We start from the raw sequence: 12,625 nt of genomic DNA, 5'->3' as shown, positions 1-12,625 counted from the left end.
ATTCCCCAGCACCACATAAGCAATAAGAAAAAGCCGGAAGTGGCGCTATGGCTCAAGTGGTAGAGCACTAGCCTTGAGCTGAAGAGCTGAGGGACAGCGCCCAGGCCCAGAGTTCAGACCCCATGACCAAACCCTCCCCCAAAAATTATTTCTATAACTCCAATGCTTATCCCAGTCCCTAGTAAATAGTTATTTATAGCAAAAATTATTTCTTTTTACATATTTTTAAATTTAATTTTATTTCCTTGTCAAGGTGATATACAGGCGAGTTACAGCTATATAAGTAAGATAATGAGTACATTTTTATCAAACACTGTTACCCCTCCCTCATTTTTCTCCCACTATTCCTCTCCCCCAACCCCCTCCCAAAGCTGCAAAGTTCATTTCCAACCTAGCGTTGTGTGTGTATGGCTGTTGCATGGGTTTACCCTTTGTCCTTGTTTCACCATTTCCCTTTCCCAAATCAGATAAATGTAATATAAGACACAAGTATCAGAATCAAAAACAGTGACTACAGGGAATGAGAAAGAAAGGGGGGGAGGAAACAAGGAAGGAAGGAAGGAAGGAAGGAGGGAAGGAAGAATGGGAGGGAGGGAGGGAGGAAAACAAAGAATGAATTTGATACAGTACATTAAAAACAACATCAACAACAAAAAATCCTCTTGCTTCCATATCATGGAGTTCATTTCGATTAGCATCATTTTGTATGGTCATGTGTATATAGCTATTGAGCTATTGTGATCCTCTGCTAGGACTACCCTAGACATAGACTAATAGACTAATTATCACAAATGAGGGAAACCATGGAGCCTATGTTTCTTTGGGTCTGGCTTACATCAGTTACTATGATTCTTTCCAATTTTCCATTTCCTTACGAAAGGGGTGATATCATTCTTTCTGATGGAAGCATAGAATTCCATTATGTACACATAACACATTTTCTTGATCCATTCATCTATTGAGGGGCATGTGAGTTGGTTCCTCATCTTAGGTAAATAATGCTGCAATGAACATAATTGTGCTGGTAGCTTTAGTGTGGCCTTGTTTGTGATCATTTGAGTAAATACCAAGGAGTGGGATTGCTAGATCATAGAGGAACTCTATGTTTAGTCTTTTGAGGAACCTCCATACTGCTTTCCAGATTGGTTGAAGCTGTTTTCATTCCCACCAATAGTGTAGTAACATTCCCTTTTGACCAAATCCCTGCCAGCATCTACTACATAGCCAGATAATGCTTATTTAGTAAATGTTAATCAGATAGCATAAGCCCTCTAATTTTGTCTTTTTTCAACACTGTTTTGACTTTTTCTAGTTCTTTTGCTTTTCTGCATAACCCTTTAATCTACACATCACAGTCTTTAAAAAGCTATGTAGGATTTTGTGTGAAATTGTATTATTGTAGATCAATAGCTATTCACAACCCATCCTATACACCCACTGAGGTAGTTGAAATTTACAGGACTGACAATAGTAAGTGTTGGTAATGATACAAAACAAATGAAAAGAATGAAAAGTTGCATTGCCACTTTCAAAAACCAGAAAATCAGGGCTGGGAAGGTGGCTCAGTGGTAGAGCGCTTGCCTTGCATGCATGAGGCCCTGGGTTTGATTCTTCAGCACCACATAAGCAAAAAGAAAAAAGCCGGAAGTGGCGCTGTGGCTCAAGTAGTAGAGTGCTAGCCTTGTGCTGAAGAGCTGAGGGACAACGCCCAGGCCCAGAGTTCAGACCCCACGACTGGACCAAAAACAAAAACAAAAAAAACCCCAGAAAATCAGTATATTGTGTGACCCAGAAATCCCACCACAGGACATTCATCCAAAAGAAATGAAAGCACATGCGTACAAAGTCTTGTATGAAAATATTTATAGGGATATTACTAAAATAACTCAAACCTGGACATAACTCAAATGTGTGTCGAGATGAATAGATAACCAAGTTAAATACTGCTACTCACTTTGACCAAATGAATCATCAAAAAGAAGCAAAAAAAAAATAGCAATTTAGTTAATAGCATGCTTCAATTTCAAAAGCATTCAGCAAAGTGAAAGAAGCCAGATGCAGGGTACAATGTATGATATGATTTGATTTAGATGAAATGTAAATCAATAGAGATAAAAAGTAGATTAATGGCTTCCTGGGACAGGGAACTCAGTATATGGAAATGAAGGATCCTATTGGGGTGTAAGAAGATTCTAGAATAGATTTGTGGTTATAATTGTACAATTCAGTATGTGTATTAAAAATCATTCGAATTTTCAAAGAGATGAATTTTATTATATATAGGATATGCCACAATAAGGTTGCAAAAATCATTATGCCGAAATACAAACAAAACATTGTAGCTATATCCTGCATTTGTCTATCTATATGTAATTGTAGGAAAAGTTGAACTATAATTACAATTACAGAACAGTAATCATGGGTAGCTGGGTAGGGGGGTGGGGAATGTAAATAGAATATGGAAACATTTTAGGGTGACAGCTCTATTTTGTACCTAGACATTGGCAGTATATACTATTACCAAAGCTCGCCAAGCTTTTCATTCAAAGTTGCAAATTTTATTTTATCTGAATTATACTTCAAAAATGGAGAGATAGCAAAATGATATATGTATTACTACAGCTTTGTTTTATTTATTCTGACCTGTGATATTTAATTTTTTATTTGCTGCATTTATTTTTGTTTTATTTAGAATGTATTCATTGTTCAAAGGAGCTTTATTATGATATTTACATGCATGCATATAATGTACTTTGATCAAATTCATCTTATTAGTTTTTCTTATCTTTTTCCCCTCTGTTAAAAACAATTGTAGGGTTGGGAATGTGGCTTAGTGGTAGAGTGCTTGCCTAGCATGCATGAAGCCCTGGGTTCGATTCCACAGTACCATGTACACAGAAAAAAGGCAGAAGTGGAGCTGTGGCTCAAGTGGTAGAGTGCTAGCCTTGAGCAAAAGAAGCTTAGGGACAGTGCCCAGGCCCTGAGTTCAAGCCCCAGGACTAAAATTAATTAATTAATTAAACAATTTTACTTTTATTATTCTCTTTAACACACGCATATAAAGTATTTCAATCATATTCATCTGCTATATACACTCTTCTTTCCCACCCCTTTCGCTGGTTCTAGACTCCAAATGGTCCCTGATTCACACTCCTGTTTTCCATTGTATAAGGTTTAGATTCTGCATATGAGAAAGAACATGTAATATTTGTCTTTTTCAGTTAAGCATTTTTCCTTAACATCAATTCATTTTCCTGCGAAGAAAATATATTTTTCTTTTTTAGTATAATACTCCTAAATATAAGCATGGGTTTGCAGTTATCTCCATTGTATATTGATTTATATTCTTCAACTATATGACCAGCAGAAGTGTATCCGAATCATCTATTAATTCTGTTCTATTTCTGATTTCTTGGAGAAACTTGATACCAATTCACATTCTGACCAATAGGAGTGGCCCCCATCCTTGCTATATTTTGTCTGTTTATTTATTGGTTCCTTAATAATCTCATTCTAAGATGAGGTGAAACCTTCATATAGTTTTGATTTGTACTTTATGCATGTTGACATTTTTCGGTATTTATTTGACATGTTTACTTCTGTTGAGAACTACTTAGCTCATTAGCCTAACTATTAATTGGATTGTTTTTCTTTGGTTTGATTTTTGAAGCGCTTTATATATTCTATCCTTTGATATTTTATCTGATGTGTAGCTGGTAAAGAATTTGGTAATTGCTTCTTCTGCTGTGCAGAAGCTTTTTAATTTTCCATTAGTGAAGTTTCATTACTTCCTGAACACTGGAGACCTATTCAGAAAGGTGTCACTTGTGCCTATATCTTCAAGGGTTATACTACAGTTTCCTGAAGCAATTTCAAAGTTTCAGGTCTTACATTAAGATTTCTGATCTACTTTGAATTGATTTTTATACAGGGGTGAGAGACACAGGTCTAGTTTCAATCTTTTACATATGATTATCCAGTTTTCCAAACAGCATTTAAAGAGCCTGTCTTTTCTCTAGTGTAATTTTTGGTGCCTTTTGTTAAAAACTGGGTGGCAATAGCTGTATGGGGTGGTTTATGGGTATTATATTCTATTCCATTGGGCTACAAGTCTGTTTTTTTGTTACAGTACCATTTTTTTCCAGTTTTGTTTTTGGTAGTATAATTCGAAATCAGATACTATGATCCCCCAACATTGCTCTTTTCTGTTCAGGATTACTTTGACTATTTAAAATTATTTTGTGCTTCCAAATGAATTTTAGGACTTATTCTTCTATTTCTGCAAAAAATAAGTCATGTTGGAATTTTGGTAGGTATTGCATAGAATCTGTAGATTACTATCAGCAATATAGTCATTTCCATGATATTAAGTCTTCCAACCCATGAAATTCTGAGAAATTCTTCAGGTTTTTATAGTCTTTATTGTAGAGATCTTTCACTTCCTCTGTTAGGTTTATTTCTCAATATTAAGGGCGTTTGGGGAAGATATTAGGATGATATTGTTTTCCTTATTTTTTTATTATTGGCATCTAGAAAATCTACACAATATTGCATGTTGATGTTTGTTCCTGCTACTTTGCCAAAGTATTTATCAGATCTAAGAGAGGTTTATTAATGGAGTATTTAGGATGTTTTAAGTATAGGATCTTTTACATATAGGATCGTATCATCTGCAAATAGGGATGCTTTGGTTTTTTCCTTTACTATTTGTATCTATTTTGTTTCTTTCTCTTGCCTTATTGCTTTGGCTAAGAAGTCTAGCACAATTTTTAATAAGAGTGGCACAAGAGGACACCCTTCCTCATTCCTGACTTTAGAGGAAGTTTTTTCAGGTTTTCCCCACTAAATACAATGCTGCCTATAGATTTATCATGAATAGCTACTAGTATGCTGAGATATGTTCTTTTTATTTCTAATTTGTTCAGGGCTTGAGGAATGATAAAGTTTGTCAAAGGCCTTTTTCTGTATTTACTGAGATGATCGTGTGGTTTTTGTCCTTGAATCCCTTTATGTACTGTATTGTGTTTATTGATTTATTGATTTATCGTATTCTTGCATCCCTAGAATAAACTTGATTTGATCATTACATAAAATCATATTAATGGAGATTGAATTTGGCTTGCAAGAACTTTATTTTTAAATTTTTTGTCTATTTATCAAGGAAATTTATCTACAATTTTCTAATTTGCTGTGCTTTTGTCTGTCTTCAGTATCAGGGTAATATTGGCTTGATGGAATAAATGTTCCAGAATTTCTTTCTTTTCATGGAATAGCGTGAGAACATTTTGTTAGTTCTATTTAAAGATCTAGTTGAATGCAGCAATAAATCCATATGTTCTTACATATCTTTTGCTGGGAGATTCTTTACTACCGCTTAAAAAAATCATTGTTCATCACAGATTTGTTTGGGTGGATTATATCCTCTAGAATTAGCTTTTGTAGGTCAGTCATATGCATCTAGAAATGTATCCATTCTTCCTACATTTCCCAGTTTGCCAGAATATAGATATACCCTAATGTTCCTTCTAATTTCATTGGTATTTGTTATGCCATCCCCTTTCTCATCTCTAATATTATTAATTTGAAAAATGTGTAGAAGAGAAAGGGAAAAGATGAAGGTCAGCTCTTCTTTATTGAAGAGGCCAGGGTTTGCCAGCTGCGCTCAATCAGAGCAGTAGATGTGATCTCCAGGTCCCACTCCGCAACATTCTGTTTAGGATTCTCCTGCTGCATTTGCTGGCCTATCCTTTATGGCTGGGATTGCTCAGGATTCCACTCAGAGGATGCAGAGCCGGGAGGCAGTGTCTTAAAGTTCCTTAAGGTTGTGGACCAGGAGTAGTTGCTGGGATGGGACCCTGGGGAGTAACAGAAATTCCCAGGGGATGAATGCTCTGGGGATGAGGCAACCAGGTCCCTCTTTAGGGGTTCTAGTGCGGGTGGAGTGGTCCCAGGTGCATGCAGTAGCAGCCTGTGGGGGGAGGGGTCACTGGGCACAGCTAGCAGGTCAGGGAGCACTTTGCCAAGTGTGTCCACTCTTGCAACCTGACGCCTTGTCCTGTACGGGTAGCTCGTCCACAGTGAGCCGTACCCTTTTCTGCCTACTCCTTTAGGCTGAGTTAGGTTCCTTTGCAATGGTGGATGGAAGGCTTCTGTCACTTGTGCGTACACTGGCCTGGACAGTGAGTTAAAGAGTCCTGGTTAGATGGTTAGCTTGTGTCCAAACCCATCCTTACCTGCTGACTTGCACACCACCAAAACAAGATTAGCATCTGATCAGCCTATCTGATTGAGAGACTCACAGACAGTTAGTTGTATGTACACATATATCTGCTGAGAAATAGATGTAGGGACATCGCTGTTTAGTGGGGTGGACTTTGCTGGCTTGCTCAGCCTTTTTGCCTAGCTGACAGGACACCGTTGCAGGTTTGGCTGGGGTGATGCTAGCTGGCTTTCACTGTCAGGGTTTTACTGCCGGGGTGGCACATACAAGGTGGAGCTCCCCACAAGTACACTTGGATAGAACAATCTACAGATGGAGCGGATTAGTTCCTACTTCCATGGGGCTGCACCTGAGGACTTTTCTCTTTGTTCCATTTATAGATCTAGAGTTCAATATCTTTTTAACTTTTATATAATCACTAACTGTGTAGGCTTTTTCTTGGGTCCTCCCTGGCTTACAAACTTGACCCCTTTTCCTTGTGGGGGTAAGAGTTCATTCCTGGTTTAGAGACGCGTGTAATTGTGGTCGATGTCTACATTCCACCCTCTTGGCAATTCAAGTTCCAAAGCCCTTGGTAGTTACTTAAAAGATAGTTATTTAAATGCCCCCAGTGGTTCACATAAAATGAAAGAGTAAGATATTTTGCTAGAGATCATCATTTTTTGAAAATAAATGTTCATTAAATTATCAAAAGAGAAAGATTAAAAAACCTATTAACAGTTCCTACGTAAATGCTAAGATTCACATCAGTACTGTCAGATGGAGTGTAGATTTTAATATAAAATGAGGAAGGCAAAAATAATTTAGGAATTAAATAACCAGGAACTAAATAAATGAAATACTGGATTTCTTTGTATCTATTCTTTGGCATTGAATATAAAATATGTGTAAATGTTACAACACATTACTCTTTAAAAGACAACTAAATATTGTAAAATAGCAGAACTTACCTGGAATACTTTTAATATATTCTCTTCCCTCAATGCAATAAAATCAGAAATACCAAAACTAACGTATTTAAAAATTTTTACTAAAAACTCCATGTAAAATTCTGCATTTAAGTTGCATTAGATCAGTGCAAATTTCAAAGTATCTTTTAAAAATAGCAAACAAAGGGCTGGGAAGGTGGCTCAGTGGTAGAGCACTTGCCTTGCATGCTCGAGGCCCTGGGTTTGATTCCTCAGCACCACATAAGAAAAAAAAAGCCGGAAGTGGTGCTGTGGCTCGTGGTAGAGTGCTAGCCTTGAGCTGAAGAGCTGAGGGACAGCGCCCAGGCCCAGAGTTCAGGCCCCACGACCAGACCAAAAAAAAAAAAGAGAGAGAAAGAAAAAAAATAGCAAACAAAGATATAGCACTCAAGGGAATAGCTATAGAGTTAAATAAATTAGTGGTAAAATGATTTTCAATCAGATTAATGAAGCATTAAACTCCTGAGGTTTGCAAGAACATGGAATACGTAAAATTAGAAATGGTAGAAATGCAATTTAAATTAATGCTATACAATAATGAATCTAGTCGAGAGAATAGAAAGTGTGCAAATAAAATTAGAAGATAGTTGGGGAAAGAACTGAAAAATAATATCAAGACTTATAAAATTAACTTTGCAATCTAAGAATCTGATATTACCACAACCACCTTCCTAAAAAAATGAGATATTTACTGAGGAAAATTACTGAAGTTCCATGCAAAATATGTTGAGTGCAACTGTATATGTGTGTGTGTGTGTATTTTGCCATTTAGAATAATTCAATATTTATGTAAGCAAGATTATCTTAGAAAGGTTGTTTCTCACATCAATCTTGAAAATCTATATACTGTTTAGATTTAGAACATTAGTTCTTAGATCTGCCTTATAATGAGTCTTCCATACTTATAAAATGATTATTTATATAAGGGTGGTTATTGAAGCCTTATTAACAAAATAGAAAGTAGAAAGAATGAAATGTTGATCCTTTGAGAAAAAAAAATATGATCTATCCATACTCTGGAATAATAAAAATATCACTAAGTATATAAGGTAAAGCTCTCTGAAATATATTATTTTACATTACTAATTAAAGTAGAAAACAAGGAACAGTAAAATATCTTTAGCAATTGTCATCACTGAGTTTGAGCATTGAAGATGGTGTTAGTGTCTTAAAAGTAAACACTAAAGCTTGTCTTTAAAGCTAAATTTAAGTAAAGAAATTAAACACACAAAGTATTCTTTAAGAACACATATGAACTAAACATATATAAAACTTGGTGTAAAATAATGACTTGATACTATGGTTGCTTAGAAAGAGAAGGCTAGAAATGGTTAAGATGGCATTCAAAATGAGAAGTAAGCCTATAATCCTAGCTACCCAGGAGGCTGGGGTCTGGAGGATTGTTGTTTGAAGAAAACCTATGGTACTCCATTTCCAGTTAACCAGGAAAAAAAAAATGGATTGGAAGTATGGCTCAAGGCACCAGCTGTGAGCAAAACCTTCCCAGAGGGAATGCGAGGCAGATCCAAAACAGCAGGGGGGCGGGGGAGGGGGGAACCATGGATGAGGAGATAATGATAGGGGGGAAAAATGACTGAAAGCAGCAGGCTATTGCAGAATGACAGCAGGAAAGAGACACACCAGAGTCATTCCTTTATGCCACTTCCACCAGGAATCAAATCATCAGGAGCCAGCAACCATACAGAAAGAAATAGAGAAAGAAATAGAGCCAGAAATTAGTCAAGGGATAGTCTCATTCTGTGAACTTTTTAGAATTTCATACTAAAAACCTGAACGCAGAGTTCCATCCTCAAAATCCCCTCAAAATGTGAGTGAACATCAACTTCTGATACTATACCCAAACTCAGGATACACACACTCACAGGAAAGCATGACTTTGCTAGGGACAAGTCCTTGAGCTTCCAGCCTCCCTAACTGCATGCCAAATCAACTTCTATGGTTTATAACTTTCCCAGGCTGTGATATAGTGTGTTGTGGCCACAGAATATCCACTAAGACACTCAGAGACTCAAAGCAACTGAGGTGCAGACCAGGAATTTGAATCCAGGCCAGACTTGGTCTGTGTGCTTAATCATTATGCTATATTGACTCTCAGATGGGAGCCACTTTCACAATGAGGCCAAACTGGAAGAGAATTATGCATAGAGAGAAGTAGACGGCTGTGGAAGAGCCAGCCAGCCAGAATCATTCATGCTCCACACACAACCATTCTCCGAAAGAAACACGAGCAGATGTTCTGGCATGCACGCAGCCAGCTTATTACCAAGAAAATTTAACTCACATATAGTATAAGCAAACCATTTTTACCTAGCATAGTTATATATAACTGTATTATATATAATTATAACTATATATGTATATGTATATATATATATATATATATATATATATATATATACTGTTTTTGCTTTATTCTAGAACACGGCATTGGGAACTCGTGTTAAGTGTTGTGGAATTTCTTTCAGGTATGTGGTTAGATGTAACTGTCCACAGCAGAGTTAGAGGAAATGCTCAGGAAAAGGAATATGAACAACGTAAACACTAAGGGTCTTTAAAACTCTTAATGGCATGTGAGTGTAAGAAGGAATGAAGGAAAAGGTGTATATGCTGACATCTGTAAAAATACAATCTCAGCCAGGCACTGGTGCTTCTTGTCTAGGAGTATAATCCTAGACGCTTAGGAAGCTGTGATCTGAGGTTCAGAGTTCAAAACCAGTCAGGCCGGAAAAGTCCATGAGATTTTTTTTTTCTTTTGGTCAGTCATGGGGCTTGAACTCTGGGCCTGGGCGCTGTCCCTCAGCTCTTCAGCTCAAGGCTAGCGCTCTACCACTTGAGCCATAGCACCACTTCCGGCTTTTTCTGCTTATGTGGTGCTAGAGGAATAGAACCCAGGGCCTCATGCATGTGAGGCAAGCACTCTACCACTGAGCCACCTTCCCAGCCCCAAGTCCATGAGATTCTTAGCTCCAATTAGCTACAAAAAAGCCAGAAGTGAAACTGAGACTCAAGAGCCTTAACCTTGAGCAAAAACACACAGGGACAGTGCCTAGACCCTGAGTTCAAATCCTAGGACCAGCACACACAAAAATATACAATACCTCTGGAGATGAGAGAGGAGAGAGAAAGAGAGAGAGAGAGAGAGAGGTCCTTCATTTTAACAGTATGGAATATTTTCCAAATTCTTAGGTCCCTAACTTTAAAAATATTAACAGAAACTTTACTTAATAGTTTAATCGTGCCAGGGAAAATAATTACTTTGGAAGTTAGAGTAAAAAAAATTATAGAAAGGTAAATTAAGAAAAATAAAGCAATTACTTAGTATAGTCTTCTGACTCTTGCAGCAAAGATCATTATACCCAACTTCAGATCAAGAATTATGTTGCTAGGAGGGTATGTAGTTTGATGAAATGTCACCAGTGTCACAGAGAAAAGCAATGGGCAGCCATCTGATGAAGAGCCACCGGAACCCTTCAAATGGCTTGCGTCTAGTTTCACAGAGGAGTTTGCAGGAGGAGAACACAGCTGCCCATGAGGCCTTCTATGGCTTCCTAACCTGTGCGTTCTATTGTGCTCACCGTTGCCTGTCTCCTCCACCAGGCTGTTATTACAGGCCCCCGGAAGTTTAGGGGTAGATAATTCCCTTGCTCACACAGTATTCCCAATTCAAGTCTAGACCAATTTAAGTTAACTCATTTTCTTCAACATTTTTTTAAAGTTTAGGGGAAAACAGCAGGCCAAGAGTTGTTGTTTTTCCTACATAGTAAACAATACCCTGAACCAAAAATTGATTATGGATATTATACATTTTAAGTACAACACAAACGAAAGGGATTAAGTCGCTTGCTTTCTGGAAAAATGGCAATTGGAAACAAACCGACTTTAATATACCACAAAAATTATTTTGTGCAGGAACACAGCCTTCTCTGTCATGAGTTTTGTTCCTGGCAAAGGACTAGATCATGTAGTTGGCTTGATCCTTCAGTCCATCTGGAGGGAGTGGTAGCTGAAATGTATGTGTTGGAGTCTGTGTTTCCAGTGTTGTGTGTTTTCTTTTCAAACACCCTACTTCTTTAAGGGGAACAAACGGTTTTCTCCAGCGAGGCTGCCTCTGCCTCCCTCTTGCCTGCTCGGATTTCTGCCGGCCTTGTGGTTACCATGCGGCTGGTGGTTTCTCAGGCTCCCTGAGGAGAATCTGCAGTGGATGTTAGTACTGAACAAACAATCCTGGCAGAAAGCAGAACAGAATCAGCGCCCTGCGTCCACCACCACGGCCCTCGGCTCTGTGGCAGCTTTCCCTGCCAACACTGATAGCGCATCGGACGCTGCGCTGCCGCCCAACTCAGCAGCAAGGCAGACACACAATCACTGCTGTCGTTGATTGAGTGTGTCTCCGTGGTGCCAGGCCTCGTACCAGGCAGGCAGTTTGCAAAACCCAGTTGGTATTGAATCCATCCTGGCAACAACGAGGAGGCAGCCACCACCATTTCAGTGGAGGTTTACAGAGCCAGAGAGGTTAAAGAAATCACCCACGATCACAGGACATGAGTGGCAGTGTCCAGGGATTCAGTGGCATCACCCTCGTGGCGATCTCTGGGTTCCCCCATGAAATCCATCACTTATATCCACTAATCCACTTTTCGTTGTCCTCAAGGTTTCCTCTCCTCATTGTAAAATAACAAATTGGTTACTACTTGACAGACAGGGTTCCTTCCTGGCTGGAGTCTCGGCCACCTGGCGCGCCCTGAGCCGGACATGTGGGGCTAGACAGCGAGACTTCCCTGTCTGACCACAGCTGATCTTTCCTACCCATCTGTTGCTCCTCTCCATATGGAGTCAATGTTCCAGCCACACAGTATGGGACACACCCAGTGTCCTCTCCCGGCTGGTTCTGTGTTGTTGCCATTCAGAGACCAGACTCTATGGTCTTGCTCACTCTTATTCTTCCCCCGGTCCGTGTGTGGATCCTGTCCATGCAGCTTTCTTTGAACTTGCTAACTACTTAGGCAAACTGTGCCCACAGGTCAAATATTGCCAAGCCTGTCTATAGCCCCGTTCGGGCTATGACAATAGAGAGAGTGATTGCAAATGGAGCTGTCACACTTGTTCTTGAGAGAATTGGACAGTAACTACCTTAGGCCAGATGGTAGGAAAATCTGCAGGGAAGTGTCAGGGAGTCTAGTATCTCTCCACAGACAGTGGATCACCTTGATTAGCAATAATCTTGCAATTAGAAGACAGAGTAAGTTAGAGACTGGCGATATGAAAGGTAGACTTTATTTTTTGTGGAAGGAAGCTGTCACAGTGAAAGGAGATCATATTGTAGTGTGTGTGTGTGTGTGTGTGTGTGTGTGTGTGTGTGTGTGTGTGTGTGTGTTGGTCTTAAGGTTTAAATTTAGGGCCTGGGTACTGTTCCTGA

The 12,625-nt window shown here is 38.7% G+C and overlaps 1 pseudogene; it reads left to right on the top strand.

The window, feature by feature from the left end:
- Positions 1 to 11,587, top strand: part of LOC105985121 — a 59,226-nt pseudogene extending 47,639 nt beyond the window's left edge.
- The last annotated feature ends 1,038 nt before the right edge of the window (positions 11,588 to 12,625 follow it).

The sequence above is a fragment of the Dipodomys ordii genome, unplaced genomic scaffold (genome assembly GCF_000151885.1).
Source record: "Dipodomys ordii isolate 6190 unplaced genomic scaffold, Dord_2.0 Scaffold27, whole genome shotgun sequence".
Taxonomy (NCBI): domain Eukaryota; kingdom Metazoa; phylum Chordata; class Mammalia; order Rodentia; family Heteromyidae; genus Dipodomys; species Dipodomys ordii.
Note: the sequence above shows the minus strand (reverse complement) of the source record. Positions and strands in the feature narration are given on the sequence as shown.